Here is a 17,135-nt window from a genome sequence, read left to right as displayed (position 1 = left end):
TTCTCTCAAAAATAAATAAATATTTAAAAAAAAAAATAGCTTCAAGATTTCAAGTCTGGGTTTTGGGAGTGGTATTAGTAACTAGTATTGAAGAAAGAGGAGCAGTTTTTGGAGAGACAGTGCATTTCGCTGGCAGCTTCCAGTAAGCAAAAAACAAAACAAAACAACCCCCCCCCCCCCCACGTTTAGCAAGTGAGAGGTTTAGCAAGTGAAAGGTAGATAGTAAGGGCATTGAAAAAAGTACCAGGAGCTCCAAGTTTGAGATTTCAAAAGGGGTGGAATTTTCCTCATGATAAGATCAAGGGTTAGCCAGACTGATGTTTTACTCAGATAAAGTCATTTCCTTGAGGCATCTGGTCGGTGGTGGTCGAAAGAATAGAGAATATGTGATTCTGGAAAGGAGATAGAAACAAAACATGTAGGTCAGTAAGGAGAAAAGCTTTGTGTATGAAGAAAAACGTTACTTGAAGAAAGTCCAGAAAGTGAGAAATGGGCCTGGGGCACAAATTCCCAATTACTTGGTTGTGCCAAGGAATTAATCTTCTCAGCCCGGGAGGCTATCCTGGCTGGGAAGAAGGCTTACCCATTTTCCTCAAGTTCTAAGTTTGCCTTGCTGTAAAGAGTTGAGAAGCCGTGGGTTAGGAAACCAAGAACAGACAAATGACAAAAGCCGCAAGCTTTCAACCATGACGATCAGGATGTCTTGCACATTTGAACTAAATAAAATAAGGAATATGTGCAGAGAGCAGATCTAGATGTATACCATGAGAGCTCATTAGAAAGATCTGCCCACACCTCTGTGCAGTGTTCCTTTATTAAAACATTGTCAATGTTGGTCACTCTGATGTATACCCAATACTCATAGGCTATTGTATGTCAATTATACCTCAATAAAAAATTATTTTAATTACAGTCCTTTGGCTGTAACATCTGTTTCCTCTCAGAGCCCTGACTGATATATTATTGGTGATTCTTTTGATCATCAATACCTTCGCATAAAACATTAAGATGTTATACACACTTATTGAGCATCCATCATGCCCTAAAATCTGTTGACATGTGATTTTAAAAGCAAATTCACTTTTTGTAAAAATATTACTATTTTTGCTTTTGAGATCTTTTAAAGTTAATGACTTCTTAAATTAGTCATTTTAGGGGATGCCTGGGTGGCTCAGTCGGTTAAGTGTCTGACTTCGGCTCAGGTCATGATCTCATGGTTCATGAGTGCTCTGTGCTGACAGCCTGGAGCCTGCTTTGGATTCTGTGTCTCCCTCTCTCTCTTCCCCTCCCCCACTCACACTCTGCCTCTGTCTCTCTCTCTCAAAAATAAATAAACATTAAAAAATAAATAAATAAACTAGTCATTTTAAGATGAAGCATTTCCATTATAATACAGTATGATGTGACTTACCAACGCTTAGAATCTGGAAATAAGTGCTTTCTTTCCACATTGTCAACTTTTAACCAATTTTTAAAGGAGCTAGTAGCAAAGGTGATTATTCTGAATCATGAGATACTTCTTTTTTTTTTTTAACGTTTATTTATTTATTTATTTATTTATTTATTTTGAGAGAGACAGAGACAGCATGACTGGGAGAAGGGCAGGGAAAGTGAGCAAGAGAGAGAAAATCCCAAGCACCCCACAAATAAAATACTTCTAGGGGTGCCTGGGTGGCTCAGTCAGTCAAGCCTCTGACTCTTGATTTGGGCTCAGGTCATGATCTCATGGTTGGTGAGTTGGAGCCCATAGGCTCTGTGCTGACAGTAGGGAACCTGCTTGAGATTGTCTCTTTCTCCTTTTCTCTCCTGCCCTCCTCTGAGTGTACTCTCTCTCTCTTTCTTCCTCTCTCTCTCTCTCTCAAAATAAATAAATAAACTTTAAACAAAATTTTTTTAATAGTACTTCTTTTAAAAAAATAATGTTTATTTATTTTTGAGAGAGAGACAGAGAGAGAGAGAGTGAGTAGGGAAGGGGCAGAGAGAGAGGGAGACACAGAATCTGAAGTAAGTTCTGGGCTCTGAGCTGTTGAACTCGGTCTGCAAGATCATGACCTGAGCTGAAGTCGGATACTTAACTGACTAAGCCACCCAGGCGCCCCCAAAAAAGTACTTCTTAAATCTGGATCTTGTCTGTGTATATAGGGTAAACAATTAACCAGTTATCTTTGGGAGGTGGGATTGTGAAACTGTTAATTTTTTACTTTATAATTTTCAATATTTCAAACTGTAAAAAATATTTATTATACCTGTAATGAGAATGAAACAACACAGACTTTGTTTTTAAACACTACATGAATTGACTAACTTCATCATGATAATATAAAGTTTTAATAGCCCCAAATTAATTTTAAATTAATTGGTTTTTAAATCTCAATTTCTTTAAGTTATGATTTTGCCCTAAACTACTGATGTAATCTCTTCTGATCCTTTAAGTAGTATTTCACATTGTCTGCATTTAGAATTTCTCATGCTTTTCCATGTATCTCTCCAGCAATGGTGGAGCTATGAAGACATAATTATTAACAACGCTGGTGTACAAATAAGGGCATTTAAAGAAGTGGTATTTTGGATTGGAAAGATCCTTGGGGAAATCTAATCTTAACATGCTTTATTTACAGTAAAATCTCTCCACCCAAAAGACAGTACCTCTACAAAGTGTTTTTAAAATCCGTTTACATACGCTGGGAAAAGCAAGGAAACTTGTATTTTCATTGGAGGGTATCCACATGTGTAGTTGCAGTGGAATGCAGTAAAGCATGCCATTCCTAGCCACAATGTAAAAGGATGTGGTACTAACAATGATGAATCAACTCATCAAAAATCTAATTAAAGCATGGAATTGTTTTAAGATAAGGAATAATATGAAGGAATGAATATGGATCAATAACATATACCAGAACTACACTGAATTCCAACAATACCCAGTTTACACATCTTATCAAATTTTGCCAATCTGTGTAATATGCACATACCTATTGGTTTACTTTCAGAATAAAATTAATCTTGGGAAATGCCTCCAGGCTACTTTCTGCCAGCTGTGTAAAGGTTAACTGATGAAGAAAGTAAGTGAGGCATTTTCTTAAATCTATGAGATATGAAACTGGAATCTTTCAATATTTTCATAATCTGATTATTTCACATGACAAACTATTTTTAAACCATACTTTAGCCAAAAGTTTGATGCCTGCTTCTTCTCAGAATTTAAAAGCTTTAACAAAGTAACTGCAGTATGCTATCTATAAGTAATAAATCCACCCATTTCTACTTAAATATTATTACTTTAGACACTAAAGTTTACATTTAAAAATGCATGGAAAAAGTCTAGATTTAAACATTATCAATGGTTGCCTCTGGATGGTGAAGCGTGGTATAATTCTATTATGCTTCTATTTGCTTTTTGTATTTTCCAAATTTTCTGTGAAAACATTTTAGTTTTATAATGAAGTGAAATTTAGGAGTATCATTTTTAGCACATGCTAATGCAAGTAACACTGTCATTCACACATATATTGTTATATAAACTGCCATAGGCACATAACAAAGATCTTTGGAACAAATTGAAATTTTGAACGATAACCATCACTAGCTAGATATTCTTCTGAATCCTTTATATGTGTTGACTTATTTCATCCTCACAGTAACCATAGGAGCTAGGTACTATTATTTTCAGGTAAGGAAATGAAAGAACAGAGTTCATATAACTTATATTTGTACAGCTGGTTAGTATAGGCAGAACCAGGTTTTGAACCCTACCAATCTGACTGTAGTGTCCATGTACATAACTGAAATGTGGCTGCTTTTGCAGAATATATTATGGAACTTTATATCTCTGAAATTTTCTTTTCATGCAAGTCTGATTCAGCCCAATGTGGTTCTAATCAAGATGCAAACTTCCTTGACAATTTTTATGTTTTTGCATAACTGACAGGGAATATTAGGTGAATAAGTACAATAGAGTAAAAAAGATTGATCATGATAAAAGTCATTTCAGGATTAAGAGATAAATCTCTAAACCTGATAGTAAAGAATATTTTCTTCAAATATCTTAAGCTGAAACCATTATTCCTATTAAGATATATAGCCTTGCATACGGAACAAAACTTGTTGATAATAGTAACGTATTTTTCAGTATGTGAAAAAATCATATTATGATCTCCATGGAATAGTTGCTTTTTCTACGAATTTCTTCTAAGAAGGAAAATTTGAGAACATATATATGGTTATTCCATCAATACAAAGTCAAACATTTAAATTAAATCTGAAAATTACAGTATTCAAAGTTGTCCTAGATTTTATCTTATTTTTTAATTTAACCCAGGTACTTGATATAGGTACACCTTAATCAATCTTAATAGAGTGCTCTTAATCAGAGCTATATTAAATGTCAAAAGATAATTTTGATAAATCTTTAAACAAATACAGTCAACACAAGAGTTAAAGTGATGTAACAAACAGCACTGTGAAAAACATGGGCAAGATGAATACACACATTTTCCAACTTACACACAAGATGAGACACATTTTCCAAATTAACATCAGTTGAACCTTTCCTTTAATGAAATTTATTAGGCCAATAAGTCTTTCTATCTAGGATTCAATCCTTAGGAGAAAAAAATATGAAGACATTTCTAGTTTTCTTTATATCTATCTAGAGAAAATTATTTTATTTTATTTTATATTTAATAAAATTTTATATTACATGTAAATTAATATTATTTTAAAATCTATAATATTATGAATTTTACATTATTAAGTATATACTTATGTTTATATAACAGTTAAATCAATGTGTTGTCATTTCAGAACTTAGCCTCTGTAACACTAACGAGGTTCTGACCCCGGGGTGCTTGGGTGGCTCAGTCAGATAAACCTCCAACTTCAGCTCAGGTTATGATCTCACAGTTCGTGAGTTTGAGCCCTGCGTCGGGCTCTGTGCTGACAGCTCAGAGCCTGAAGCCTGCTCAGATTCTGGGTCTGCCTCTCTCTCTGCCCCTCCCTAGTCACACTCTTTTTCTCTCTCAAAAATAAATAAACATTAAAAAAAAATTTTTAATGAAAACAAAAGTGTTTCTGACCCAAAGACAAGAGCATATAAAAATTTTGAGCAAGAGAGCCTATTGTGCACAGGGGACAGAGGTCTAGGAGCAGGAGAACTGTTGGGTTTTTTTATCAAGAGGGCAGAAATACCCTACGAAAATCAAAATCCTATCTCTTTCAGCAGGGACAAACAAGTATCAACCCCTCCTAGAAAAGAAATGCGTTGGTTCTTACAACTTGAGCCAAAGTATCAACTGTTACACATGGATCCAAATATAGTGCCTCCTGGCAAAGAAACAGTGCTCAGCAAGAGGCAGAGCTGGTGGACACCTGATAGCATTGCCTGGGTAACTTGAGCTAAAGGTTTGCTTGTTGTGGAGACAAGTAACACTGAAAATCCAGGCAGAGAACAAATCACATTACCTTAATTTTAGAACATTCTTTGAAGATGGATTTGAAATCTCCTGATACTTTTTTCACGTTACTTTTTATGAAGAAATTTCAAACACATACTTTTTATGACAGAAAGAATAATGTGATGAACTTTCAAGGGATCCATTATCAAGCCTCAACAATCACCATCATCAATATATGATCTTAAAGTTTTATGCATAGTTTTATTTAAAAAAAAAAATTTGTTTTAACGTTTATTTATTTTTGAGACAAAGAGAGACAGAGCATGAACGGGGGAGGATCAGAGAGAGGGAGACACAGAATCTGAAGCCAGCTCCAGGTTCTGAGCTCTCAGCACAGAGCCCGACACAGGGCTCGAACTCACGGACCACGACATCATGACCTGAGCCGAAGTTGGCCGCTTAACCAACTGAGCCACCCAGGCGCCCCATGCATAGTTTTAAACAAAGATACATTTTATACATGACAAGATTTCCCAAAGGTTGCTCAGTTTAAATGAAGGACTGTGGTTTTTAGTTGCACTTGAAGAGTTGGTTAAAAAGAGAACGCTACGCAGGTCTTTTCCAGTTTGAAATTCTCAAGGCAAATCTTTATGAAGTCTCTATCAGTTAAAACCAAGCATATTCAGAAATTCATTTTTATTGGTACAACTACAGAATAGGCAGACTCTGAGGGACTCATTCATGCTAAAAATAACGTTCACTAGGGGTTAATGAGAAACCTAGAAGTGTATTGCAAATTTTAAAAAGGATACTTATGAAACAATCTAGAATATTCAGGTCACTTTACTCTCAGGGAAGTCCAAATGAAAAATAAAATTTAGGGGCTCCTGAGTGGCACAGTCAGTTGAGTGACCAACTCTTGATCTCAGTTTAGGTCTTGAACTCAGAGGTCTGAGTTCAAGCCCTGCATTGGGCTCCACAGCCAGCACGGAGCCTAGTTATAAATGAATGAATGAATAAATGAATGAATGAATGAATGAATACATAAACAAATAATAAATAAAATTTAGGTTAGAAGTTTGCTTATCCAGAGTAGAATCTGAGTAAAAAGAGGTGGAAGAAATGAAGGAGGGCCTCATCCAGTCCAGATAACCGGATCATCGTTGCATAGCCACTTCAGTAATTAATGTAGGATGCTCATAACGCACTGTTTCCAGGCCACGGTTGGAGAACACTAACAAGAGCTTAGTTTCAAACTCTTCCTTGTTAAAGTTCCAAATTTCCTTTTTTTCCCCATTATTAAAACCCTTCACTATGAAGATATCCAGTTTCTAAGATTGTGGTTTACCTCCCTAAGTAACGTTTAAAATGATGTCTTCTGTTTTGAGGGAAACTCCCAGGCCCTTCCCTGATGTTTAGGAAGTAATCTGCTGGAAACCATGAGCTCCTGGGTATGGTATCTACCATCCCTCAGGTCCTTTAGATTGGAATCCTGGCAAAACACAGAATACAAATTTTTCCTGTTTTTCCAGATTTCAGAGAAAGGACTCTTGTTTTTTTCTGGGATTGTTAAAAGAAAGACTAGCCTGTTAACCAAACTCTACAGGATACCTTCCCAAAGAATCAAAGTTCTTACTTAGATTTCCAACTTGAACACCAGAAAAGAAATTTTTCTTCCTTTTTTCCCAGCTTGTTGATGCTATTATTTTTTATAAACTTAACAAAATGAATTCATTCTCCTTTGTGTGTGCACAGGCTACCAATGGATTGCTGTATGATCTATTGTTTTTTAAGGAATTAAGAAGTGAAACAATTTCAAGAGTTCTCAGATTATATGATTAGAATTTCTTTTCATTAGCTCTCTCCTGTATGAAGTAACAAAAGAGTAATAAGCATTAGTCAACAGGGACAGAAGTTACATGATTTCATTGTTCTAAGTGACTTCCTTTCTTTTTTTTTTTTTTTCCAAGTTGATTTATTTATTTTGAGAGAGAGTGCAAGAGGAGAAGGGGCAGAGAGAGGGAGAGAGAGACGCAGGGCGCCAGCCCACAAACCATAAGATCATGACCTGAGCCGAAATCAAGAGTCGGCCCCTTAACTGAGTCACCAAGCACCCCTAAGTGACTTCCTCTCTAACCCAACCAAGTCCATGATAACTTCACTTGATCAACCAGCCTGCTAGTGACATGAATTCTTAAAAATCAATTCCAACCAAAAGAATAAAATTGGAGAGCATTTCACTGTACCTTCATGAAGTGCTAACACATTCTGATTCTGGTGTTTGCTAAGAGCAGTTTCCTCCTCTGCTGGTCTGGTTCCAAGATGATTGGCTAGTAGACTGTGTAAAGACTTTTAAAATAGTGGTGATGCTGGGGAATTTCCTTGCCATAGCATTTAGGTATCAGTCATCTCAGAAATGATGACATTTGGTTATCTTCTATACAAATATAAATTAAAGTAGGGTATAAATAATTTCACCAAAAACAATTTGCTTTTTAGTTTTCAAGTTAAAAAATTCCTTGGTTAGTTACACAAAATCTAAGGCAAACTTTTGTCCCCCCCCCCCCCCAGATTTATTTACCTGTGTTTATTTTCTTGTCTATATATGTATAACTACTAGGGATTGACAAGTAATATCTTTGAAGAGCCCACCTGCAAAATGACAATAAAATTATCGGACAATATCAGAGCATGATATATTTAGTTCAGTGGCATACACACTGAGCGTAAATACAATGCTTCCCATTCTTCACATTTTTTTCCTTAAAAAACTTGTAAGTATCACCGTGGGAGTTGTAGGATACTAATCCATACAAATGGAAATCTTGCAGTTAGTACTGGGTGACAGGAGCAGTGACCTTTGCGTATTATTTGTGGACAAATTTTCTTTGTATTGTATGTAGTTATAACAACTGATTATAATTTTTAAGGCTTTTATTAAAATGCATTGTTTGAAGATGTTTAACTAATCTGTACACCCAATGTGGGCTTAATCTTACAACCCTGAGATCAGGAGTCACATGTTCCATCAACTGAGACAGCTCGGTGTCCCCTTAAGATATATTTTTGCTTTAGTTATTAAGGTTTTTTTTTAATGTTTTTATTTATTTTTGAGGGGGGGAGCAGAGGATTTGTAGCTGGCTCCATGCTGATATTAAAGGTTTTAATTAATGATTGTGTCCTCGAGGGATGGAGCAAAAGGAAGGGAAACTGAAAGGAGCAGAGAAAAAGAGTAGCAGGAGAAAAGGCAGGGAAAGCAGAGGAGAAGAGACAAAGAAGCCGAAATAAAAAAAAAAAAAGGAGAGTGGACTGGGAGAAGGCAGAAAGTTGCTTAGGAAGAAGAGCAAGATGCAGAAGGAGAAATTCTGAGAGAATTTGGTGCTCACAGTAGTGTCATTATTTCTAGCAACAGAACCCCAAGCACCACCCAGAAGATAAGTACTTTATCACGTAAGTGGGGTGATAAATATTTGATTCCCATACTGTCCTCTTTATTCTTAGTTAACTTTTGCTCCTATCAGTTATCTGTTCCATTACTGTTACCGAAAGCTGCTGATCTTTTCTTTTCTCTCTTTCTCTTTCAGTCTCAAGGTAATGAGACACCTGGTTGTTTACTGTCGTAAAGCCAGAACAGAGAAGCAAACAGATATTTAGGTGAAAAAAGAAAAGTTTCAGGAACCCTCTGACCCCAATCCATACCATCAGGCCATCTCCTGAGCTAACAGAGCCCCTCTGCTAAGCTTCTGTAATGCAGGGCTTTTGTAAGCAACACCCCCTTTCAGAAAAAGGAAGCTGCGTAAGTTTAAAGGCCTTGCCTATGGCTCCCCTGTGAGTGAATAGAAATAGAACTCAGACCTTCTGACGTCAGATTCAATGTTCTTTCCACTTAACGATGCCTAAAAATACAAACAAATAAAAAAAGTCCCAAAGTAAATAAAACCTTATCCATTTCTGCTTACCTTATATCTTGGAAGCCTGGAGTTTATGAAGATTGATTTTGTAATTCTGGCTTTTTATACATACAACACCTGAATTTGTAACAAATGGATCCATTTAAGTGTATTTTGTCAAATAAAATTTTCTTAATTTTTGTACTGAGATTAATAATCTAATAATACCCTATAGTAATAGTTTCCAATTATAAAGACCCTTAGAAAGTATTCTATTATTTTAAAATAAATACGTCTATGGCTGAAATGAGACTTTTTTGTGGTTTTATTTATACATTTGAATTACTTTACTATGTTCTATCAATGCCACCTCTACGAATCTGTCTTGTTGACTCTAGATCTCAGGTTAAATATCTTTTCCCTGGGGCTGCCTTCTGTGACTGTTCAGACTAAGTTATCCTTCCCCACCCTGTATTTATACTTTTATAGCACCTGCACTTTTCCTTCATAGCTCTTGTTATGATACTAATTATAGAGCAAGCGAGTGATTATTGTTTAACATCACTGTTGCCTTCCAGACCATAAGCACCAGGGCAGAATTTGTTTGTCTTTTTCACTAATATATCCCCAGCACCTATACAGTGATTAGCACATTGTAAGTGTTCATTAAATATTTAAAAAGAGAGTGAATGTGTTTCTTAGTGGATAACACATAGTGGATAAGTTTTTGCATATCTGGCTTAAAGGGATCTTTTGTTATCACAGTCTGCAATAAGACGTAAGGCTTTCCTGCCATTCGTCCCTTTTTGTTTCTGGAATCTGTTTTAAGGCATTTAAGAAGAATTGCTAATAATAATAGCCCCCTTTATTGTGTACATGCTGTGTGCAATGCACTAGGTTAGGTGTTTCAGAGGCATATTCTCATAATAATCCTATGAGGTAACTACAGTTTTTTTTGTTTGTTTGTTTTTTGAAAGAGAGAGGGTGTGCCGTGACGGAGGGACAAAAGGATAGGAGAAGAGAGAGGGAAAGAGGGAGAGAATCTTAAGTAGGCCCCACGTCCCAGTGGGGAGCCTGATACTAGGCTCCATCTCATGACCTCGAGATCATGACCTGAGCTGAACTCAAGACTGGGACACTTAACCAACTGAGCCACCCAGGTGCCCTGGTAGCTACAGTGTTTAATCACACTTACAGAAGAAGACACTGGTGTTTAGAAAGATTAAGTAAATTGTTCAAGGTTACCCAGCTAGTGGTTCAAGTTTGGCTGAGCTAGGAATTTAGGAAGTAGAAAATGCAAGGGAAATATCATACCTTTTGTTTTCAAAGAGTAATCTCTCAATCTGTTTCTTCATTAATTAACGTTATACCAACACTGAGAAGAGGAGGGAAAGGGAAACCCCCACCTTTCCTAATAATCTTTCAGTGTCGATTCTGCAACTTTGATTTCCTGTTAACAGATCCTGATTGTAGCATTTTGGCTTTTATGTCTGTGGGTTAAATGAAAAGATTTCAAATTTTTCTTTCCTATGTCCATGTATCTGAATTTCTACAGGTTCAAAGAGATAAATAAATTATATTTTTGCTGTTGTTTGTTTTTTCTGAGAGCAAAGAAAAACAGGGAAGGAAGTAATAACAGGGAATGAAGTCAAAGAGTCAAGAAGGCGTTAGGCACCAAGGAAAGTGTTGTGTACTTTTAAACAGTAATATACGAAAATGTACCGAGATCTATCATTTCCGCTTTTATTTGGAACATCAACATTCCCCCCAGGAAGATGATTCCTGTATCATCATTTTTATAAACAGTTTTGAAAATATTTTTCTGTTCAATTTGAAATCAGTTTGATTAAGAGCCTAGGGATCTTCCATAAGGATTTTATAGGCTGAGAGGCTAAACTTTGTTTTTATGAAGTTACTCTTATGAATAATCCATTTGCAGAGAGGGGGGTCTCATATCCTTGATCTTGTATTATCACAGTCTGTGATAAAATCTGTGCTTCCATATCCATTCAGCATTTTTGCTCCTGGAATCTGTTTTAAGGGGTTAATACTATTCAACAAGGTATCATATCACTGACTCAATTTAGTTATTTGCTACATCTGTACCTTGTATAGAAATCTCACATTTTTCAGACTCTCTACCAGAAAGCAAGTTTTGTTGATGAGATTCTTTTAGAGATTCTTTAAAAATTTTTTTCATGTTTACTTATTTTGAGGTGGGGGGGAGGGGCAAAAGACAGGGAGACACTGAGAGAATCCCAAGCCGGCTCTGCACTGTTAGCACAGAGCCAGATGTGGGGCTTGATCTTGAGACTGCAACCTGAGCCAAGATCAAGAGTCAGCTGCTTAATTGGCTGAGCCACCCCAGCACCTCAGATTCTTCTTTTTTTTTTAAAGTGTTTATTTATTTTTGAGAGAGAGAGAGAGAGAGAGAGACAGAGTGCAAATGGGGAGGGGTGGAGAGAGAGGGAGACACAGAATCTGAAGCAGGCTCCAGGTTCTGAGGTGTCAGCACAGAGCCCCATGTGGGGCTCAAACTCGCGGACCATGAGAGCATGTACTGAGCAAAGTCGGAGGTTTAACCGACTGAGCCACTGAGGTGCCCCATCACATTCTTATAGAAATTATTTCGATAACTGAGTAATTAAACCCTGTTGAGTTGGGCTCCAAATAAATCTTCTTCCCGTGAGAATGTAATCTCTACAAGGACAAGATCTTTTTTTGTTGTTGTTCTTGCTTGGAAGGATATTGCCACATAGTAGGTACTCAAATTTAAAAATCTCTATATTGGGGCGCCTGGGTGGCTCGGTCGGTTAAGCGTCTGACTTCGGCTCAGGTCATGATCTCACGATCTGTGAGTTCGAGCCCCGCATCGGGCTCTGTGCTGACAGCTCAGAGCCTGGAGCCTGTTTCAGATTCTGTGTCTCCCTCTCTCTCTGCCCCTCCCCTGTTCATGCTCTGTCTCTCTCTGTCTCAAAAATAAATAAACGTTAAAAAAAATTAAAAAAAAAATAAAAATCTCTATATTGAATCACAATTTAAAGTGATGAATTGTTTTCAAAGCTCAATGGTGATTGGTTTATAAAATTAATATATAGCATAATTATATTTACTCACATAGAGAAGTCATTTTCATATTTCCCATATGTCCTTAAATAAACAGCAAAAAAACAAAAAACAAAACAAAAAACAATTATGGATCACCTAACCCAAACTTTTCTTTTTCTTTCAGGCTAATTCTTTCTTTTGAGGCCTACCTTAGAATTTCAAGTGTACTTGAGTACTTGATCCCTATGAACTGTGAGATGAGAAGAACAATAGAATATTATTGAAAGAGAGGTAATATGCTATATGGTGGAAAGTAGCTATTTGGACAAATTTGAGGGGATTTTAGTATGGAACTATTTCCATTCTTCAAAATAACATTACTAAGAATGTTTTCATTGTAATTCTACCATTCCACTACTCACAGAGTAATTAAAAAAAAATTTTTTTTAATGTTTATTTATTTTTGAGAGAGAGGGAGTGCGAGTGGGCAAGGGGCAGAGAGAGAGGGAAACACTGAATCCGAAGCAGGCTCCAGGCTCTGAGCTGTCAGCACAGAGCCTAACATGGGGCTCAAACTCATGAACCACAAGATCATGACCTGAGCCGAAGCTGGACACTTAACTGACTAAGCCACCCAGGTGCCCCAGTATTTTTTTTTTTAATTTCCTTTGAAAGTTACAACAAGTTCTTTTTTAAAGTAAGCTCTACACCCAATGTGGAGCTCATACTCATGACCCTGAGATCAAGAGTCACATGCTCTACTGTTGGAGCCAGTCAGGCTCTCCACAAAAAAGTTCTTAATATAAGCTATACATGTAGTAACAGAGATGCTCAAGAATAAAAGCTTTTCTGCGTGTTCTGTTTATTTCATGACTCTTTCTAGCAACTATGAGGCAATATGATATAGAATCCAAACTTGAATACAAGCCTCATTTCAGAAATTAGACAACATGGTAAATAAGATGAAGGAAAATGGGATTGATTGAGTGCCTACTGTGTGTCCAAAAGGGGCACACAGGGGTGGGTCCCTAGTTTTCCTACACAGTTTCATCAACACCTCAGAACACATCCCAATGTAAAGAGCTGTCTACATAGGCCATACTATGAGAAAGATGGGTTTGAGAAGACATCTGAGCTGACCTCACACCGAATGAGAGGAGTGAATAAGTAGAATAAAATTTAGCTTTAGGAAGACAATATTACATGATTTTTATGTGACTCAGTTGACAATTCCACAAATACAACTATATCCAGAAAATAATTCTTTTTTCAAAAAAAAAAAAATGGGCTTTTAAGCCTATGATGAGTAATCCCCAGTAGATTCTCTACTGCATCACCCTTGCTTTCCACCTGTACCATCACCATGACCACTTTGGACAGATTTCATTATACTGCACATGTAAGACAAAAGTTTATAACCCAGCTTTTAATAAGTCCATTCTTCCGGTCCTAGTCCCTTCATATCCAAGGGTGTCAAAATATTATATGTCAATACCTAATTACTAGATTAAATTACTAGCATATTTGAGATTTATATTGTGAGGACCACTTGAGTGTGTGAAACCTGCAAGCAACATCCAATGCAGACATCTTTCCATTAATTGCAGCCTTGGAGATATTTTGGACTGAAGTCCTAAATTCACTTTAAAATCATCTCTATTTCACTAGCAACCATGAACAGAGTAAAACTTTTCCGTTAATCGGCTATTTTCCTTGATTACTAGATATCATCTTGCCAAGTTAATGACTGGACCAGAGAAATGGATTAAACTCTTACATAGCCTGAGAGAGAGGAAGGATATCTTGGGGATGCTTTTGAATTGTATCTCATTTGTTTACATTGGGAAATGTAAAAAATGATTAAAAATTTCCTTTCTTAGTTCTATCGCGTATTCTTGTTGATACAAATAGATTGAAACTGCCTATTAATTGTCCAAAGTTTAGAAAGATCATCATCTATATCATGAAGAAGAGAAACAAAGTCTCAAAACACAGCTCCACCCTGTATAAAGGCCTTTGAAGATGTCCATAGCTTTGGCAGTGTTCCAAAATCAGCTGGCTCAGGGTGATCCAGCTTAATATAGAACACTGCAGCCCTAAAGAGTTGTGAAAGCCAGTATAGTGTCTGGAGCAAATTAACGTGTGACTAACACTGATGGACCTGACCTTCCACAGCGAGGTATTTGTCAAGATTTCCTGAAAAAGGAGATTGTATATCTAAAAAGAATAGAATAAATAGTCTCTGAAATACACTAACACCAAGACTGTTTTCCTTATTTTTTTTCTTTATCTACTTTGAGGTAAAGATCTTAACATATAATCAGTCTAGTGTGTTATGTTATTGATCATATATCAAAAACCAGTACTGGACGTGGTTCACTTATTTTTGGTTTGCTCTTCACAATTCTCAAAGAGAAAACCAACAGATACCTCGAATTGATCTGTGCTTGGTGATCACAGTAGTGATAACAGTTCAGTGAAGTAGAAAGCACTAAACTAAACTACCTAAATAGCTAGAGAAGCTGAAAAATTCATTCATTCATCCAAAAAACATTTATTTAGTGATTATTCTATGACAGGCACTCTTCTAGGAATGGAAGTATTGTAACTAATAAACTAAATCTGTGCCCTCAGGGAGTTAATGTTTGTGTGTCTGATAGGCAAAAAATAGGGATGCACATGATTTTCAAGTGGTGGTAAATGCTAGAAAGACCAATGAGTAGGATAAAGGGATTCATGTTATGATGGGATGGGGTGATATTTTAGAGCAGGAGGAAATGAGATTTAAGCAGACAGCCGGGTGATATAAAAGGGTGAGCCACATTGGGGCGCCTGGGTGGCGCAGTCGGTTAAGCGTCCGACTTCAGCCAGGTCACGATCTCACGGTCCGTGAGTTCGAGCCCCGCGTCAGGCTCTGGGCTGATGGCTCGGAGCCTGGAGCCTGTTTCCGATTCTGTGTCTCCCTCTCTCTCTGCCCCTCCCCCATTCATGCTCTGTCTCTCTCTGTCCCAAAAATAAATAAAAAACGTTGAAAAAAAATTTAAAAAAAAAAAAAAAGGGTGAGCCACACAAATATCTGAGAAATAGCATTTTAGGTAGAATAAAGAAGCAAAAAACAAACAAAAAAGATCTTCAGAAAGAAATATATTGAATTTATTTTCAGAATAGCAAGGAGGCAAGTTTTGTTGAAGTAAAATGAACTAGAGGGAGAGGTCAGAGAAGCAGCCAAAAGGCAAAATGTCAGGCTTTGTAGGGCATGAAGAAGTCTGGATTTCATTCCAGGGTCCAGAAAGTCATTGGAGGGAATTTAGCAGGGGTAGGACATAATTCCATGAACACAGATTTTAAAAGGTAGAAGTGGAATCACGGAGATCAGTTAGGAAAGAGATGGCAGCTTCACTCTAGGTGTGATTGTAGTAGATGTGATAAGAAGCAGCAAATATTTTGGAAATGGATCTGAAGATATTTGCCGATGGCTTGTGGAGTGTAATTTGAAAAAAAAAAAAAGAATCAAGAACGGTCCCAACATTTTGCCTTGAGCATACAAATGAATGGAGTACGACTTACTGAGGTATGGAGAGTGGTCAAGGCTAATGGGAGAGCAAAGATTTTAAAGAAAATAATGGGAGTGATGCTGGATAATATAAATATGTATGAGAATTAGAAATAAATCTCAAAATCTTAGGTGCTACAACATAAAGATCACATTTATACAAAAATCAAGACACTTTACCATTAATTATGTTTCTAGAAGGCAGTAGGCATGGGCATTGGGAAGAGATTTTTAAAATTTTCTTTTTTATACATTTCTGTGCTTGTTCAGTCTTCTTATAAATCCTGTTCATATATCAATTATTTTTTAAAAATTTCAATACGCCAATAATACATTAATAAAAGTCAAGCCATTAAATGTGAGATTATACAGTAAGCAGACAAAATGAAAAATCAACTGCATTTACCTGCTTAGAGAGGATGTAAAACTATCCAGCTTCTACACCCTTTAATGAGTCTTAGAAGAGGACAGGTGCATCTTCAGCCCCCCCCTTCTAACTTTACATTTGACATTAACATCAACTTGTCCCTTAGTTTAAAGTTTGCTTTCTTTCCCTGGCTATGTCTTATGCTGCTCCACTTGTAGTATGATATGCTCTGCCTCAGGCTCTAAAATGGTTTATACACATCTATCTCAAAAGCATTTGTCATCTGTTCTAATCCAGGACTGCTTAAGACCAAAACCAGTTGGCCTCAATTAGCTAAATGAGGCCTGTTTGTTTGCTCTTTGGAGCTAGGTAGCAAACACAAGCGTATTCCAACTTGCCATATTACCTGATGCCTTCAACATGAAATCAGTTGGTGCACTAGCTGTCATGAAGTCACTTTTTCTGTTTAGGTAAGAGAGTAGCCAAAACTCTTAGGGACATTTTAACAGACTCCTATGGAGAGGGGGTTAGGGTCTCTATTAATGTGCTCAGTCCCAGGATTCCTGGAACATGGGTTATTCTACTGATCTTCTCCCCTCACATTCTTCCGATGAATTACCCTTCTCCCCACACTGGGGTCTTATTTCACGGGTGTTCGTTAGCACACTTATAATGTCAACTTGCTATTTTTAAAGATATGATTGTCAAATTGCTAATTCATTTTATTTTATTTTTTATTATTCTATAATGTTTATTTTTATTTTGAGAGAGAAAGAGAGAGAGAGAGAAAGAGAGAGAGAGAGAGAGAGAGAGAGAGAGAGAGAATGAGCCGGGGAGGGCCAGAGAGAGAGAGAGAGAGAGAGAGAGAGAGAGAGAATCCCAAG

At 36.8% G+C, this 17,135-nt stretch overlaps 1 long non-coding RNA gene across 1 annotated transcript; it reads right to left on the bottom strand.

The window, feature by feature from the left end:
* Positions 1-250: 250 nt before the first annotated feature.
* On the bottom strand, positions 251-16,449 carry LOC132692301 (uncharacterized). Its single transcript, XR_013554911.1, has 4 exons — positions 16,291-16,449; positions 9,353-9,421; positions 7,640-7,731; positions 251-392 (listed from the first exon to the last, which is right to left on the bottom strand). It is a non-coding gene; the product is annotated as an uncharacterized LOC132692301 (long non-coding RNA).
* Positions 16,450-17,135: the final 686 nt, after the last annotated feature.

This window comes from Panthera onca, chromosome B1 (genome assembly GCF_046562875.1).
Source record: "Panthera onca isolate mPanOnc1 chromosome B1, mPanOnc1 haplotype 2, whole genome shotgun sequence".
NCBI lineage: Eukaryota > Metazoa > Chordata > Mammalia > Carnivora > Felidae > Panthera > Panthera onca.
Note: the sequence above shows the minus strand (reverse complement) of the source record. Positions and strands in the feature narration are given on the sequence as shown.